This window comes from Acomys russatus, unplaced genomic scaffold, assembly GCF_903995435.1.
Source record: "Acomys russatus unplaced genomic scaffold, mAcoRus1.1, whole genome shotgun sequence".
Lineage (NCBI taxonomy): Eukaryota > Metazoa > Chordata > Mammalia > Rodentia > Muridae > Acomys > Acomys russatus.
Genome location: NW_026131903.1, coordinates 2,111,718 through 2,130,353, shown reverse-complemented (window position 1 = coordinate 2,130,353; position 18,636 = coordinate 2,111,718). Strand labels below are relative to the sequence as shown.

The 18,636-nt window shown below is 37.7% G+C and overlaps 1 pseudogene; it reads left to right on the top strand.

The window, feature by feature from the left end:
- The first annotated feature begins 9,148 nt into the window (after nt 1-9,148).
- On the top strand, nt 9,149-9,397 carry LOC127186622 (cytochrome c oxidase subunit NDUFA4-like; annotated as a pseudogene).
- Nucleotides 9,398-18,636: the final 9,239 nt, after the last annotated feature.

Here is an 18,636-nt window from a genome sequence, read left to right as displayed (position 1 = left end):
CATTCCCATTATTTCATTAGGTTGTAACACATGGAAAAACATTCCACCTGCATTAGAGTTCTTAATTTACTAAAACAATGATACCATGGCTAACCTGGCAGGCAACTTGGTGTATCTCATTTTTCACTATAATGTCTAATTCTTACCCAAAACCTAACAACCTTATCTTTACCTAACAACTTACTTAAATGTGTCTTTCTTTCCATGTCAGCTCTACTCACTAGAGACTCCACCTCTTTTAAAACAAAATAACTTCATTCACCTGGGGTCATATTTTTAATCACAGCACTGAAGGAAGAAGCAGAACTATCTCTGAGATTGAGGCCACCTGGGAACCCAAAGCCAATTCCATAACAGTCAGGACTATACAGTCAAACTCTGTTTTAAAAACCAAAAGAGGGAGACAAAAGTGACTGATTATATGCAAGGACCTTAAAAACGATGTGAATAATTCCCTTAATGAAGTCTATGAAAGCACAAACACAAACAATGGAATGAAATAATGAATACAGCTCAAGACTTGAAAATAGAAACATACTCAATAGAGAAAACCCAAACTGAAATGAAACAAGAAATAAACTTTAAAGGAATATATTGAATTCAAACAAAAACCTCACCAATGAAGAACAAGACATGAAAGAACGAATCTCAGCCACTGAGGACAAGATAGAAGAAATGGAAATCTCAGTCTAACATTCAGGTTCATAGAGACCAAAATTACAATAGAAGCAAAAAAAGAAGAAACTTAGGCCAAAGGCACAATATACATTTTCAACAAAAATCACAGAAGAAAAACTTTCTAACTTAAAATCAGAAGAATCTACCAAGGATACCAAATATAAAAGACCAGAAAAAGAGTTCCTATTAGCATATAATAATCAGAACAAAGAACATTAAACCTGTAAAGAAAAAATTCCAAGAGCAAAGAAAGGCAGACCCATTGCAGTAGTACTTGACTTCACAATGATGATCTTAAGAAGCAGAAGAGCCTGGTGGTTGTTCTATAAACTAGTCAGCCACATATTACCATATCCAGTAAAATATTGTCTCACAATACGTGGAAACAAAAAACATTCAATGATAAAACCAAATATAACCAGTAGGTCAAGTGAAGGGGAAAAACAATAAAATAACAGAATCAGTAAACAATGTTTATATATAAATTCTCAAAATTAATAATCTCAACTTACCAATAAAAAGACATAAAAAGAATGGATTAGTAAACAGGATTTTAAAAAAAACTTTTAATGGCGTTGAAGAAATACACCTTACCAGAAAGGAAAAAGGAACCTATGAAACAAGCTGTTGTAGCGATTTTAATATCTGAAATATTAGTCTTCAACTGAAATCAGAAGAGATAGGAAAGAACACTACATATCATTCAGCAGTAAAAACCAACCAACAGTAGGCTGGTGATATGGTTCATCGGTGAAGAGCACTGTCTGCTCTTCCAGGCATCCTGAGTTCTAGTCCCAGCAACTATGTGGTGGCTCAAACCATCTATACCCTCTAATGTCCTGTCCTTGCTTGCAAGTAGGTCAGTGTACATGCAGATAGAGCACTCATATACATAAAAAATAAAATCTTAAAATAATGCCAACAACAAAGAGGATATTGCAGGTTACAATATCTATGTATAACATCTATGTATCAAATATAAAGCCACACAAAGTTCAATTAAAAAACTATACTAAAGATAAAATCAAATATTGAATCTCTCCCAGTGAAATTGTGTAACTTCAGTATCCCAATCTCAGCATTAATCATGTCATTCAGACAAACACTAAACTGAGAAATTCTGGCAATATATATCACCATAAGTTATATGTATTTAGCAGATACTTACAGAACATCTCACCTAAATACACACACACACACACACACACACACACACACACACACACACACACACACACAAACTTTGTTCTTAGTAACTCATGAAAGTTTTTTCTTAAACCGGCCAAAAAGCATCAGATACAAGAACTGAGATAATACTCTGTACTACTAGACCACTATGACATAAGCTGCATATTAATACCAATGCCCACAAAGTCTTTGGGGGGAATAAAAATTTTTTTAAATTAGTAAGATTGATAATCCCTAGCTAAATTAAAAGATAGAAAATATTCAAATTAATAACAGAATAAATGGAACATCACAACAGTCTCTCAGGAAAATCCAGGAAATCCTGAGGACACATTTGCAAAAGTTTCTGTGTGCCAAAGGACACCATCATTGAGAAAAAATGCCGGGCTATCGAATGGAAAAATAACTTTATCAGTTACATATTCTATAGCAGGCTAATACCTAAAATATGTAAAGTCAACAGGAGCAACAACAAAACTGGATACAATTCAAGGACATTAGTTTAACTCACCAATTATGTTCATTTCTAGATCAATAAAAACTAGTCTAGAGTTTAGTTTGTGTAATATTTAGAGTGACATGTCCATTTAAAGCTTCCGATAGTACTGCAGCCCTTCATTTTCCACAGTTCTTTAACTTTAGAGTAAAAAGGAGAAAATGACTGGATTGAAATAAACCTCCATATGTATTGAGTTCTTTCTTTTTTTTTTCTTTTTTTAAGATTTTTTTTATTAATTTATCCTTGTTACATCTCAATGGTTATCCCATACCTTCTATCCTCCCAATCTTCCTTCCCTCCCATTTTCCCATTATTCGCCTCCCCTATGACTGTTCCTGAGTGGGATTACCTCCCCCTGTATATGCTCATAGGGTATCAAGTCTCTTCTAGGTAACCTGCTGTCCTTCCTCTGAGTGCCACCAGGTCTCCCCCTCAAAGGGACATGGACAAATGTGAGGCACCAGACTTCGTGAGAAAATCATATCCCACACTCCACTCAACTGTGGAGAATGTTCTGACCATTGGCTAGATATGGGTAGTGATTTAAATTTTACCACCTGTATTGTCCTTGGCTAGTGTTTTAGTTTGCGCGGGAACCCTGGGCCCAAATCTGCCTATCATAATGTTCTACTTGTAGGTTTCCAGGACCCTCTGGATCCTTCTACTTTGCTATTCTCCCATGCTTATTTCATCTACAATCCCAATAGGATGTCCTCCCCTCTGTCCCAATTTCCTGGTAAGTGAAGGCTTTCGTGGGACGTGCCGCTTGGGCTAGTACGCAGATATAAGTGAGTATATACCATTTGAGTCTTTCTGCTTCTGTGTTAATTCACTCATTATGATCCTTCATTACAGGTGGGAATGCAAAATGGTACAGCCACTTTGGAAATGTACTTGGTGCTATCTCGGAAAAATGGGAATAGGGCTTCCTCAAGACCCAGCTATTCTACTCCTTGGAATATACCCAGAAGATTCTCCAGCACACAACAAGAAAATTTGCTCAACCATGTTCATAGCAGCCTTATTCATAATAGCTAGAACATGGAAACAGCCTAAATGTCCATCAGTAGAAGAATGGATAAAAAAACTGTGGTACATATACACTATGGAATACTACTCAGTTATTAAAAACAAGGAATTCCCAAAATTTGTGGATAAATGGATTGAGTTCTTTCTTATCATCAAATAATTAAGATTGTATCATGCTATTTTGTTTATTCTGCTTTTTTAGTTTTAGTAGTAAAGATAATTTAACAGAATTAGATTAAGTGATGTTCTAAAAATGAGTCAGCAGTTGGGAATACATTTTGCTTTTGCAAAGATTATAAATTTAATTTCCAGAACCCACTCACAACCATTAGTAACTTCAATTTCAGTGGATCTGACACCTTCTTCTAGCCACTAAATTACACCAGGCACATATGAGGAGGATCAGTCACACAAGAAGTCAAATCACACATAGACATAAGAATAAAAATATTTAAAGTAAATAATATTACTATGCTAATGCCATTTATGCAGAATGTTAAAATTTATAACCTTTTGTCTGGAAGAAGGTACTAGAATCCATTTTCCATAGTTGTTTAACTGACTTTTACAATTCATGAAATCAACAGTATGATTTTTTTCACGAAATAAAAAATAAATGTTATAGCTTATCATATGTACCTCTAGCATATAATCTTACACTGTTCATGTAAGTCGCAAGGTTTCCTGCTACCAAAGTACCTAAGGCATGATTACACTCAAGTTGCATGATTATATCATGACAATAATCTATTTTATGCCTTTGATTGAAATTAGAACTTAACAGTGTAATTAGGCAAATAAACATTACTATCATTATTTGTAGAAAATAAACATGTAGCTTTAAATTTTTGACATTTTGAACAAAATACGGTTATTATTCTTTTAACAGTAAATATAACAGTTTCAATGATCTATCATTCAATGCATTATATTTTCAATATTTACATATAAGGTATCAGTTATTTTCTAATTTACTAGTATTGAGGCACCAGTGTTACATGGCCAAAATATTAGCTGATTAAGGAACATTATGAAATATTGCATTTGCAATAATTTTATTCCACAGTATGACTGGAAGAAAAGGTGCCTGGCCTTACTTCATTTGTTTTTCCATTTATTTATGTATTTTATTTTATTTTTATTTTTATTTTTTCGAGAAAGTTTTCTTCTCTGTAGCTTTGACTGTCCTGTTCTTGCTTTGAAGACCAGGCTTGACATGAACACAGAGATTTCTCTGCCTCTGCCTCACTGAGTACTGTAATTAAAGGCCTGTGCCATCATGGCAAGCTCCATTTTAATTAAATACAATAAAACTAACCAGCTTCTCAAAGTTACTGAGACAGGGTCCAGCTTGATCATGAACTTCTGATGATTGTTTCTTGCTCCACAATGCTGCATTATATAGGTATGTACCAGCCATATCTAGATTATCCACTATGGGGATAAGAATGCAGGGTTTTGTGTATTCTTGACATGTATGCTGAGTTGTATCTGAAGCAATCTTGCAATGTTAATGAAATGACCACCTTTATAGAGTAAAATTCAGTATATCTACATGAAAAAAAATATGAACATATATTTTTTAAAGGACAAAAATGGTCATAGATAATCAAAATATACTTACAATTACAATTAATACTATTCATTTTCTCCATTTTTTACCTTCAGGAAATTCTGTAAATTACACTATGTTCTAGAAATATAAAAATAGTTCATTTGTCTTTAAAAAATCAAGGCATATAAACGCCTTAACTTTCTACTTATACAAAAATTATATTCTAAGTCATAATCATACCAGGTTAGGTGTATAAAAAATGTTCCAGTTACCTAATTATCTTAAGCACAATAAAGTACTTATAACAGTTGAAAGATCTTTTCTAAAATAGATGTTATATATCTAAACACAACTCAACTTCCATAGAAATCATTATTGCACTGCAAATGTTTGGTAACAAAACACATTTTCCACTAAATCATAGTCCTATCCAAATGTATAACAAGAACGTAAGAAGATATAGTCCTCTGGTTGGAATACATTGACATGAAAGTAAACAATTAAATTGACAAAAAAATCTAACTAGTAATTAAGGTAGAACACACAAAAGATATGATATGCTAAAGTGTCAGTGAGATGAAGTCACTCAATTTAAGGTAACCGTGTTCTCATTCAGGTACACACATTTAATGACAGCATTTGGAAGGAAAATGTAGCAGGAAATTTAGTTCTAAAATTTCAAAGAAAAGCCAGTCATGGTTGTGCACATCTTTTATCCTACTACTAGGGAGGCAGAGGCAGGTGGATGCCTGTGAGGCTGAAGTCAGCCTGGTCTACAAACAATTTGGAGGACAGGACAGGCAGGGTTGTTATTCACAGAAACCCTATTTTGGAATATATATATATATATATATATATATATATATATATATATATATATATATATATATATATATATACACACACATAACATGTAACTAGAATTCTATAAATATATAGGCATAGAGAGGCCTCATGCAGACCACAGAATCTCTGTGAATTACTATTAGAAGCCATTACCAGTAAGGAAAGAAGGAAGATTTTTAAATGCTTTACGTAGACCCATAAAATGACCAGAAAACTAGCGCTAATTGTTCTGGGCATCCCACACAGCTCATACAATTATAATGTTAGAACTGCATAATACTTGTAAGAGGTTGTGTTTTGAGAACAAAATAACCAGCTGGATCGGACCTGAGAGGAATCAATCCCACCAGCACAATGGACACTGACATCCTGCATCCTCCTAGATCCAGCCCTGGATGATTCTGTTCCTTTTACTCATCAGAGTTGGACAACATCCTGAACAACATTGTAGAAAACATCTGATCAGATTAGAACTACCATTTCAATCTCCTACTAAGCCTGGAATCTCTCAACATTTAAAAACTGAACCACAAATGCAATCACTAGATTGCTTAACCATTCCCTCCAAATTTGGGGGGCACACTCCAAAGTATTACGTGCCCCAATTGAACCTGAAGAAACCTTAAGAGATTGATGGTCAACTCCATTAAGAGGGGGGCAGTTGTATAGGTTGCTGTGTGTTTGCCTAATCTACAACTGCTTATTCTCATCGGGAGGTGGTCATAAGTCAATATTGGTCTTATACAGAGAAAAAATTAGGGGAAACACAGGAACGTCTCTCTTTGCCTTTATCTTGCATACGTAGGCAAGTAGATGGGAGCTGTAAAGAATGAAAGGAAGATTTAGGAACATAGAGGGAGGATAGAAAAAAAAAAGCTAGATGATTGAACCTTCTCCCTAACTTAAGGGCTTAATTGCTACTTATAATGAAGGGTACGTCTAAGTCCTTGCTATATAATTCAATATATTGATACAAAACATGGGCATGTCAAATAACTGGCAGATTTTAACATGAGAATATATATCCTAAGTCTAACATATAGATATGACTATATCGATATATGAGGTAAAATAGTTGAATAAGGTCTTCAAAAGCCTCAGAGACACACAGAATATGGTATTTAAAGTTGTTCTCACAATCCTAAATTTCTTTGACAACAGGAAAAGTTAACTCCTGACAACAACCAGCCAACCTCAAAGAAGATGAGTATCCAAGAGCCTCTTTATGGACATGGCTTCAAAGGTGGCAAAATAATGGCTGGGCAAAATGTCCTCGTTCCACCATTAACAGAATCAGACTAAAAATGGGCAATTTAGATGAAGGCAGAGTCTATGGCCGCACTCTGCGAAGTCAGGGTAAGCAAGTCTTCAATAGTTCCTGCCCTGTGAACAAGTCTGGCAGAAATAATAAACCAGAAAGCTGAAGATGAGTCTCCAACATTATACAGTGTATTGGAGGACAGGTCAGGAAGTAAACTGTCTTAAGTCAATTTGTACATTTTGGAAACTGCTAACCCACACTGCTGGTTCACTCAGGAATTTAAGTTTTATTCCTTCTCAAGTCTCTGAGGGGCATTGAAGACAAAATAATACAGTTCTATGACCAAGTTTAGCTGGTTAACGGACAAGGTCATTTTAGATCAAGATAAGGAAGTTAAGCTATTAGAGTTGAAATAAGATAGATAGTGAATCTCATTCAGTATCTAGACCCAAAAAGACAGGAAAAACACTTACTTCAAAGGAGACGAATGCAGATGACCAAGTCAGTATTCTCATGATTGTCACATGGTTCTCCCTGCTGTATGTAGCTTGTTTTACACATGTGCAATAAAATTAATGTATATATTTAAAAAAGAAGAATGGTGAAAATTTTGCTAGGTGTAGTGAGCATATGCCTGTAATCCCTGCACTCAGGAAGCAAAGGCAGGCTGATCTCTGTGAATTCAAGGCCAACCTGGGCTACAGAGAGAATCCAGGACAGCCAAGGCTACAGAGAAAATCTGTCTAGAAAAACAAAAAACAAAAAACAAAAAACAAAAAACAAAAGAATGTTGAAAATTTCTTCAGTTAAAAAAATTTAAAAATAAAGTCTAGAAAATACGATTTGGTGACTGAATGGTAAACAAAACTTAAACCTTAAATAAAGGTAAAATAAAATGGAAGTGGATAAAAATAAACTATCATGAATCCTAGGTTAGCTACTAAATGTCATAATTCTGAATTATTGCTCATGAGTATAAGAGGCAGTCAATTTTGGTCTGATTTGACATAGTCAATTATATCTTCCCCAACAAAACTATTGGATAAAATATAAAGGAATTGAAACAACAAAGGATTTTAGGTTCCAAGCAAGATAAAAGAACTAATAAAAAACAAAACAAAGGAAACTCACAAGGCCAGGTGTGATGGTGCTTGCCTTTAATCCCAGCACTCAAGAGGAAAAAAACATCCTGGTCTACATAGTGATTTTTCAGGATAGCTGGAGGTATACACAAAACAAAACAAAACAAAACAAAACAAAAATACAAGCAAACAAACAAAAATAACTTTTTCTCTATCCTTGCAATTTTCCTTTCCTTAGTTGCTAAAACTCATATGCTAATTTGAATACAACTATGAATAAAACGAACTAAATTTGTACTTTAATCCTTTCCTTAAATTTTGAGGTGCTTCACCAAAAGAACTACAAATTTCTTTTCTTTGTTTCAATTCAGGGATGACCCATTGCTTATTTGTTTGAAGTTTTTCTATAAAGCGCCCTATCCAAGGGATTTTTTTTAAAATCTCGATCCTTTACATATGAGTACTCTATCTGCAGGTCAGAAGATGATATCAGGTCACATTATAAGTAGGTGCAAGCCACCATGTGGTTGCAGGGAACTGAACTCAGGATTTCTAGAAGAGCAAACAACGCCCTTAACCACAGAGCCATCTCTCCATGCCCCCCTAATTGAATATAGTTACACACACAAAACAAGTCAAGGAGGCTGGGAATGGCAGGCCAGAACCCTTTCATGGAAGACTTCCATATTTACAGTTAGTAGCCAAGCATGGGCAGATAGAGAAAAATGAAATTTAGGTGGCAGAAGGCTATATTCAGATATTTAAAAAGAAAGAAAGACAGAAAGACAGACTGAAAGACCAAACAAATATCAAAATAAAACATGTTCTCCAACTCAGCAAAAAGTAATTGAAGCCACTTACATATTTATTTTAAACAACTTACAAATTAATATGGAAACAACAAAATACCAATAAAATTAAGAAAAAAATCTATCTATAAAAATAGTAACTCCGGTTTGTGTCCCGTTCTTGTTTTCTTTTCTCAGAGGAGGTAGGCTTCTGGCACAAACATGCACCGCCAGATCCTCAGGCAAGCCAAGAAGCATCCCAGCTCAATACCTCTCTTCATATTCACTGGTGCAGGATGTACTGGAGAAGTGCTCTATGGGATGCACTTGGCATTGTTCAATCCAGAGGTCAGCTGAGACAGGAAGAAGAACCCAGAGCCTTGGGACAAACTGGCTCCCAATGACCAATACAAGTTCTACTCAGTCAATGTTGACTACAGTAAACTGAAGAAAGAGGGACTTGACTTCTAAACCGTGATGCTCACCATAAAGCTGCTTCTAATGAAGGTCTTTCTGAAGCCATCTGCACAATTTTCTACTTAACCAGGGAATAATTTTCTGAATGCACCAAATCATGTTGATTTATTGCCTATAATTCAATACTTCTTTTATGTTAACATTTCTGAAACATTTGCATGAGATGTTTTAAATCATCACTATAGATGTTCATCATTAAGAATTCTGTATAGTTTGTAAATTGTAGAGATCTATTACTTACATGCTCAGGCGTTGGTTTTAAGACTGTCACATACAACAGTTTAGACCATATGTGAAGTTTGGGGTGTGAAAATATGCATTTTCTAATGACTTGTACTTTTACTTCTTTTTTTTTATTAATTTATTCTTGTTACATCTCAATGGTTATCCCATCCCTTGTATCCTCCCATTCCTCACCCCCCCATTTTCCCATTATTCCCCTCCCCTATGACTGTTCCTGAGGGGGATTACCTCCCCCTATATATTCTCATAGGGTATCAAGTCTCTTCTTGGCTACTTGCTGTCCTTCCTCTGAGTGCCACCAGGTCTCCCCCTCCAGGGGACATGGTCAAATGTGAGGCACCAGAGTATGTGAGAAAGTCGTATCACACTCTCCACTCAACTGTGGAGAATATTCTGACCATTGGGTAGATCTGGGAAGGGGTTTAAAGTTTACCTCCTGTATTGTCCTTGGCTGGTGCCTTAGTTTGAGCGGGACCCCTGGGCCCAAATCTGCCTATCATATTGTTCTACTTGTAGATTTCTAGGACCCTCTGGATCCTTTTATTTTGCTGTTCTCCCATGCGTCTCTCATTTAGAGTCCCAATAGGATCCCTTCCCCTCTGTCCAAGTTTCCTGGTAAGTGAAGGCTTTTGTGGGACATGCCCCTTGGGCTTGTATGCAGATATAAGTGAGTATATACCATTTGATTCTTTCTGCTTCTGGGTTAACTCACTCATTATGATCATTTCTAGCTCAATCCATTTATCCACAAATTTCGGGAATTCCTTGGTTTTAATAGCTGAGTAGTATTCCATCGTGTATATGTACCACAGTTTCTTTATCCACTCTTCTACTGAGGGACACTTAGGCTGTTTCCATGTTCTGGCTATTATGAATAAGGCTGCTATGAACATGGTTGAGCAAATTTTCTTGTTGTGTGCTGGAGCATCTTCTGGGTATATTCCAAGGAGTGGAATAGCTGGGTCTTGAGGAAGCCCTATTCCCATTTTTCTGAGATAGCACCAGATAGAATTCCAAAGTGGCTGTACTAGTTTGCATTCCCACCAGCAATGAAGGAGTGTTCCTCTCTCCCCACATCCTCGCCAGCATGTGGTGTCGCTTGAGTTTTTTATCTTAGCCATTCTGATGGGTGTAAGATGGAATCTCAGAGTTGTTTTGATTTGCATTTCCCTGATGACTAAGGAGGTTGAGCATTTCTTTAAGTGTTTCTCAGCCATTTGATACTCCTCTGTTGAGAATTCTCTGTTTAGTTCCAAGCCCCATTTCTCAATTGGGTTATTCGGTTTGGTGGTGTTTAATTTCTTGAGTTCTTTATATATTTTGGATATTAGACCTTTGTGAGATGTAGGGTTGGTGAAGATTTTTTCCCAGTCTGTAGGCTGTCGCTTTGTTCTCTTGACAGTGTCTCCTGCCTTACAGAAGCTTCTCAGCCTCATGAGGTCCCATTTATTAATGGTTGACATTAAGGCCTGGGCCGTTGGTGTTCTGTTCAGGAAGTTGTCTCCTGTGCCAATATGTTCCAGGCTCTTTCCCACTTTTTCTTCTAAGTGGCTTAGTGTCTCTGGTTTTATGTTGAGATCTTTAATCCACTTGGATTTGAGTTTTGTGCAAGGTGACAAATATGGGTCCAGTTGCATTTTTTTACACATAGACCTCCAGTTAGACCAGCACCATTTGTTGAAGATGCTATCCTTTTTCCATTGAATGGATTTGGCTTCTTTGTCAAAAATCAAGTGACCATATGTGTGTGGATTGATATCTGGGTCTTTGATTCGATTCCACTGATCAACCAGCTTGGAATATTTTTTCCAACCTTTTACCCTGAGGTAATGCCTTTCATTATGGGTGAGATGTGTTTCTTGGATGCAGAATAATGTTGGATCTTGTTTATGTACCCATTCAGTTAGTTTGTGTCTTTTTATTGGAGAATTGAGGCCATTGATGTTGAGAGATATTAATGACCAGTGACTGTTAAGAGTCTTAATTTTGATGTTGTTTCCAGTCGAGCGTTTGTGTAGTTGTGTTTTTGCCATGGGATAGTTATCTATTTCCTGGGTAGTTTTGGTTGTAGCTTGACCCTTTGGGATGGAGTTTTCCTACTAGTACCTTCTGTAAAGCTGGGTTTGTGGATAGGTACTGTTTGAATTTGTTTTTGTCATGGAATATTTTGTTTTCTCCATCAATGGTTATTGATAATTTTGCTGGGTAAAGGAGTCTGGCCTGGCATCTGTGTTCTCTTAGGGTTTGCAGGATCTCTGTCCAGGCCCTTCTGGCTTTTATGGTCTCTGCTGAGAAGTCGGGTGTAATTCTGATAGGTTTACCATTAAATGTTATTTGGCCCTTTTCCCTTGCAGCTTTTAATATTTTTTCTTTGTTCTGCATGTTTTGTGTTTTGATTATTATGAGGCGGGCAGTTTTTCTTTTCTGGTCAATTCTATTTGGTGTTCTGTAGGCCTCTTGTATGTTTATAGGCATCTCTTTCTTTAGATTGGGGACATTTTCTTCTATGATTTTGTTGAGAATAGTTTCTGGGCCCTGGAGTCTGATGTCTTCTCTTTCTTCAATGCCTATTATCCGCAAATTTCTTCTTTTCATGGTGTCCTTAATTTCTTGGATGTTTTGTGTCAGGAGTTTTCCAGATTTGGCATTTTCTTTAATGGTTGATTCAATATCTGTGATTGTATCTTCTAGCCCTGAGATTCGTTCTTCCATCTCTTGGATTCTGTTAGAAAAGCTCACCTCTGCGTTGCTGTCTTCTTCTCTGAGGTCTCACATTCTCGTTTTTCTTCTGTCTGTGTGTTTATCATTGAATCCATTTTCATTTTCAGATCTTGAACTGATTTTTTGATTTCTTTCATCTGATTTTTTGTATATTCCTGAGTTTCTCCCATTGCCTCTTTATAGGTCTTCAGAGCTTGAACCGTTTTATTTATTTCTTTCATCTGGTTGTTTGCATTTTCCTGCAATTTTTCCAGTTCCACTCTATGTGCTTCTTTTATGTCTCTCACCTGTTTGTCTGCGTCTTCCTGCATTTGATTACGAATTTTATTTGTTTCCTCCATTATCATCCTCATTACTAAGGATTTGACGTCATTTTCTTGTATTTCCGTTGTATTTGAGTTCTCTGGGTTGTTTTCTTTGGGATAGCTGGAAACTGGAGACGCCATGTTGTTTTGGGGTTTTTTGCGTATGCTTTTTCATTGTCCTTTAGACATCTTGCTGTCTTTGTTTTTGTTGGGTAGCTTCCAGAGTTGAATGGAGGGTGTCTGACAATAGATTCACTTGTTTTCTCACGATTTCCCTAGGCTGCGAGCTCAAAGCTTCACTGGTGTGGATGTTAGGAGGTTAGCCCTGTTGTTCTGGTCTCTCACAGCTAGTGATCCTCAGTCCCCCTCTGCTGTGGATCCTGCAATTGTTCTGGGTCTCTGAATGAGCGTTGGGTCAGGCCAAGGTATTCACAGCCTTCTGTGTTCCCTGCCAAGTCCAGCCAGGAGCACTGGGACCGAACCACGGGCAGAACTCAGCTAGATTCTCAGGGCCTGAACCGTCTGCCGAGCTCAGCTAGGGATTTTGGGCCCAAAATGCACACAGGGTCCAGCCAGAATTTTTGGGCTGGGACTACGCACCAAGCTCCGCTAGGGCCTTTTGGCCCAAAGTGCGTGCTGTGGTCAGTTATTGACTCAGGGCCCGAACTGACCACCAATCTCAGCCAGGAATTCTGGATTCAAACTGCACACTGTGTCCAACCAGAGTCTTAGAGCTGGTGGAACCGAGAGCTCTGTCCAGCCTGCGCCACAGCAGGAGAACTGCGGCTGCTCTGAGTTAGCGCCAGTGGTGGAACAAGTGCTCCGCCCAGACTGTGTCACCACAGGGGAGCTGTCGCTGAGTTGAAGTGGTGCCTAGGATGGAACTGAGCACGTCACCAAGCCTGCGCCACAGCAGGAGAACTACAGCTGCTCTGAGTTAGTGCCTGTGGTGAAACCATGTGCTCCGCCCAGACTGTGTCACCGCAGGGGAGCTGCCGCTGAGCTGAGGTGGTGCTTAGTGTGGAGCTACGAGCTCAACTAAGCCTGCGCCACAGCAGGGGAGCTATGGCCACGCTGAGTTAGTGCCTCAGGCAGAATTGCTTGCTGGGCCGGGCCAGTACCCGGGACTCTGGGGCCAAACTGTCTGCCGAGTCCAGTCTGGGTCCAAAGGCTCCACGTGACCCAAATCCTGCCCCGAGTCCCCTCTCCCGCAGCACTTCCCACCAGCCACCACACCAATCGCCTCCACCGGAAGGCTATGAGCTGCAAACCTCAGCCGCCGCTGCTGGTGCCGCTGGTGCTGCTGCCTCTGCCGCTGCCACTCCGATCAGAGAAAAACCACGCTCCTCCTGTGTGCAGGGGCACGCAGGTCCTCCGCACCCTGGTCCCTCCGAACCGTGGAGCACTCCTGCTGCCGTGATGTTCGGACCTCGGTGTTCCTGGCTCAGAAATCTGTGCAATTCCCTGAATTGTTTACTGGAGCCTCCAAACGCGGTCCACACTGCTCGCCGCCATCTTGGATCTCTACTTTGTCTTCTTATTGTTCTCCAATCAGTATAAAATGGGCAGGATTCCTCATTCAGCAGTACCTGTATCGTTAATGCAAGGTATTGGAGCCAACTTTTTTTTTGTAGCCAGTCCTTAATTCTCTAAAATAGTAAACAAAACATACCTCAAATTTTTATTGTACACTTATTTTCTCTGTCTTTTACGAGAATGTACTACTACACTAATATCCTCTGGTGTTTTTGCAAGTGATAGTGCATTGTTTAAATTATGTTCAAAAGGATACACTGACTCTATAGTATTATACTACAAAAATGTATATTGAATAGTATAATTATATTTGCATATATGCACATTTACACATATGGGGACATATTACAACTTTTTTATAAATCTTTACTGTTATTTCAGTTTTAGGGTTTTTTCATTAATCTATTTATTTAATCACTTTACAATGGGATGGCACACCTCTTGCTTCTCCCTTCCTATTCCCATATTTACAACTCAATCTTCTCTTGGGGGGTTAGTCTGGTTGCTGCTCAAATGAGAAGACTCACATATCCCCAAAATGTTTGCTATCTTGCCTAAAATCTTAGTCCTGTTTGACCATTAAAAGTCCAAATCTCGTAGGCAGGGAAAATTGAAGGGACTTCGCTAAGGTTCACAGGCTTTTGGGACAGAGAGGATCTTGGAAAGGAAGCAGTGAGAGACCAGAATATAACATTGGGAAGGGGAGAAGTGAGGTTAGGAAGAAGGCTGCTGCCATAGATGAGGAGGAAAAGAAGGACATGGCTGGTGTGGATGGAGGATTTGGCCGAGATGGAGAACATTGGCAAGTATTTGAGAATATGAATGGGAGGTAGCTCAGTAGAAATTGCTAGAAGCAAACACCATGAGAATTTGACAGGGAGATATGGGAGGTGGTTTAGAGGATTAGTATTTGCCCTGACCAAGGTGAAAAAAGGGCATTTTAAAATATAACATGTCTCTCTGTATTTATTGATTGATAGTTGGTTAGAAAATACAACTATAACAGCTATTGCCTAATAATAAACATTTATTTGGCTCTGCTTTCAAATTATCCACAATTCTCCTCTATGACACCCTCCCCTTCTCTGAAAAGTGGAGGCCACATTTGGTACAACCCCACCTGGACACATCACATCACAGGAAGAAAAGTGTCCTCTTCAACTGTGGCCAGGCAAGGGATGCAAGCTAAGGGAAAGGGATGCAAAGGCAGACCACAGAGTCAGAGACAGCTCCTGTTCTCTGTGTTAGGGTACCTACCTGAAGACCATGGTGCACATCTGCTACATATATATAGGAGTCTACGTCCAGATCATGTGTGCATTTTGGTTGCTGCTTCAGTCTCTGTGATTCCTTTGGTCACCGTTTACTTTGCATGGTATGCTTTCGTGTGGTATCCTTAACCCATTTGGCTCGCTCAATTCTTTTTCCCATTCTTCAAAATAAATGCCAAGATGTGAATATTGTTTGGCTCTGAGTCTCTGCATCTCATTCTATCAGCTGCTCTATCAACTGTATCAGAAGACAGTTATACTTGACTCATGTCTTCAAGCATAGAAGTGTATCCTCAATACTGTCAGGGGTCGGATCTCTCCCATGAAATGTGTCGCAAGTTATGACCGACATTGGTTGGCTTTTATCCTCAAACTTTTTTCCATTTTTATCCCTACACTTCTTCTGAGCAGGGTAACATTTGAGTGGAAGGTTTTGTGGGTAGGTTGGTTTTCCCTTTCCTCCAGTGGAAGTTGAGGTGCATACACAGGCCACTTCAGGCTCTATGTCTCAATACATTAAGATTTTTGGCTAGGGATTGGCCCATAAAATCTTGGTAGCATCCTCTATCTCAGAAATGTTCCCCCAAATTTTCTATTCTCTCTTACAATTTTCACCCCCTCATTACATCCAATTCCCCCCCATTCCCTTCCCCATATGGTCTCCCTCACAGTTCCCTACCACATTCTACTTCTGATATCTACCTTATTTCCACCTGAGTGACAGTCATGCAGTCTCCCTTTGACCCCCCCTTTTTCTTTAGGTTCATTGGTTCAGTGGATCATAGCATGAGTTCATGTCATGCTTGTCTTTCTGAATCTTGGCACTATACTCAGGATGATATTTCCTTGTTTCATCTATTTTCCTCCAAATTGTATGATGTCCTTGCTTTTAATAGCTGAGTAATACTCCATGTGAAAAGTACCCGCTGTCTTTATTTAATTTTTGGTTGAGGGCCGTCTGTTTGTATCCATTTTCTACCTATTGTGAAGAAAGCTACATAGTTGAACAAGTGTCCTTGTGGTATGGGGTAGCTCCTTTTGAGTCTATGCCAAGGAGTGGTATAGATTGGTCTTGGGATAAATCTATTGCCAATTTTTGAGAAACTTCCATATTAATTTCCACAGTAGTTGTATAAAATTACACGGCCACCAGCAATAAAACAATGTCCTGTTGCTCCACATACTCTCCTCTTTTTTTTTTTTTTTTTTTTTGATGTCAGCTATTCTTATGGGTTTAAGATACAATCTCAGAGTCAGTTTGATTTGCATTTTCTTGATGACTAAGGAGGCTGAATATTTCTTCAAGTGCTTCTCAGCTACTATAGATTCCTCTGTTTAGAATTCTCAGTTTAGTTCTGTACCCTATTTTATAATGGAGGGTTTGGTTTGTTGATATTTTGTTTCTTGAATTATTTATATAGACTGGATATTACTCATCCTTTAGACAAAGGGTTAGGGAAGAAATTTTCTCATTCTTATGGTGCCATTTTCTCCATTTGATGGTGTAATTTCACTTACAGAAGCTTTTCAGCTTTATGAGGTCCCATTTACTAATAATAACTGTTAGTACCTGACTTTTGGTGCTCTATTCAGCAAGCTGTTGTAGGTACAAATGCTTTCAAAGATATTTTCACTTCCCCTTCTATTAGACTTTTTGCATCAGATTTTATTTTTTGGACTTTGATCCACTTGGACTTCAGTTTTGTTTAGGGTAATAGATTTGGATCTGTTTACATTCTTCTACATGAAGACATACTGTTAATCAAGCAACATTTGTTAATGGCTTATTATTTTTCCATTTTATAATTTTGGATTGTTTGTTAAATATCAAGTGTTCATAGCTACTTGTGTTTACTTCTGTGTCTTTGGTTTTATTTTATTGATTAAACTTTCTGTTTTTCTGCCAATACCATGTGGTTTTGTATTACTATTGCTCTGTAGCTCTAAATCAGGCATGTAGATACCTCCGGATGCCCTTTTATTGGACAAGGTTGTTTAAGATTTCCTAGAGGTTTTTGTAAATATGACGTAGAGTGTTATTATAAGCCTTTTAAAATTAAATTGGAATGTTGATTGGAATTTCATTGTATCTGTAGATTGCTTTTGTTCAGATGACCGTTTTTAATATGTTATTTCATATTGTGTCTACCTGTTTCCTTATAGAATCCAAATTATACAGCACCTATCATCTATAAAACTCTGTACCCTTCAAATCCCCATTTAAATTGATGTGAGTATGAATGGCCAAAATTATTCTTTATACTTGAATAAAAATTATTAATATACACATGTGCATATTGTGTTTAGTAAGTATTCATTTTGTACTTTTGTACATAATCAGTATTTAATATGTCCTACCTATCTGTCAATTCACATAAAATAAATTAAGAGCACTTGTTGCTCTGAATACTAGAGAACACAGTATACAACCCTAACATCCAGTGGCTAATTTTCAAATATATAGCTGCTAGTTTTCAGTCTTTTCATTTTGCACATTTAATCTGATGTTAAAATGATAATGTGGAAACAAAAATCTGTCCACTGGGAGTCAGAATCTTGGGGGACAAGAGAAAGTATATAAAAGTAAGCAAAATAAGCAAGGAAAATATTGGGTAGAATTGTTGAATTAGCAAAATGTATATGGGCAAATGTGATGTCTGTTGATTAATGACCAAAAATGAGGAGTGTATGAAGAACAATTATGAAAAGCTACCTTCACTCAATTCCCCAAGATTATTCATTTAATAGTGATAATAGTACACAGGAAACATAAATGTGGAGTGGGAAAAGATCTGCTATTAAAACTTAAGAAGAAGGCAAATTGAAGATAGGGGGAGAGAAGATAATGATAGAAACTAAGAATAATTCAAGACAACTAACTATGATATCATTTTAGAATGAGTAATAATGTCCATTAGGGGAAAAAATGGTTCTGTTGTATTATTTATCATTGGACCGTACAGATTGTTATATTAACACCCTGACAAGATTTTCTCAGTGGTGCAATATTGGAATTATATTTATTGTGGAAAACAGCAATTTTCTAATTATATGTGAGGCCTGTTAAACAGAAAATTTTCGACAGGTGCTGTAGTCATGCCTCAATCAAGCCACAATCATGATGTAGGGGAATATTTGATTCTAGGTGGAGCTCATG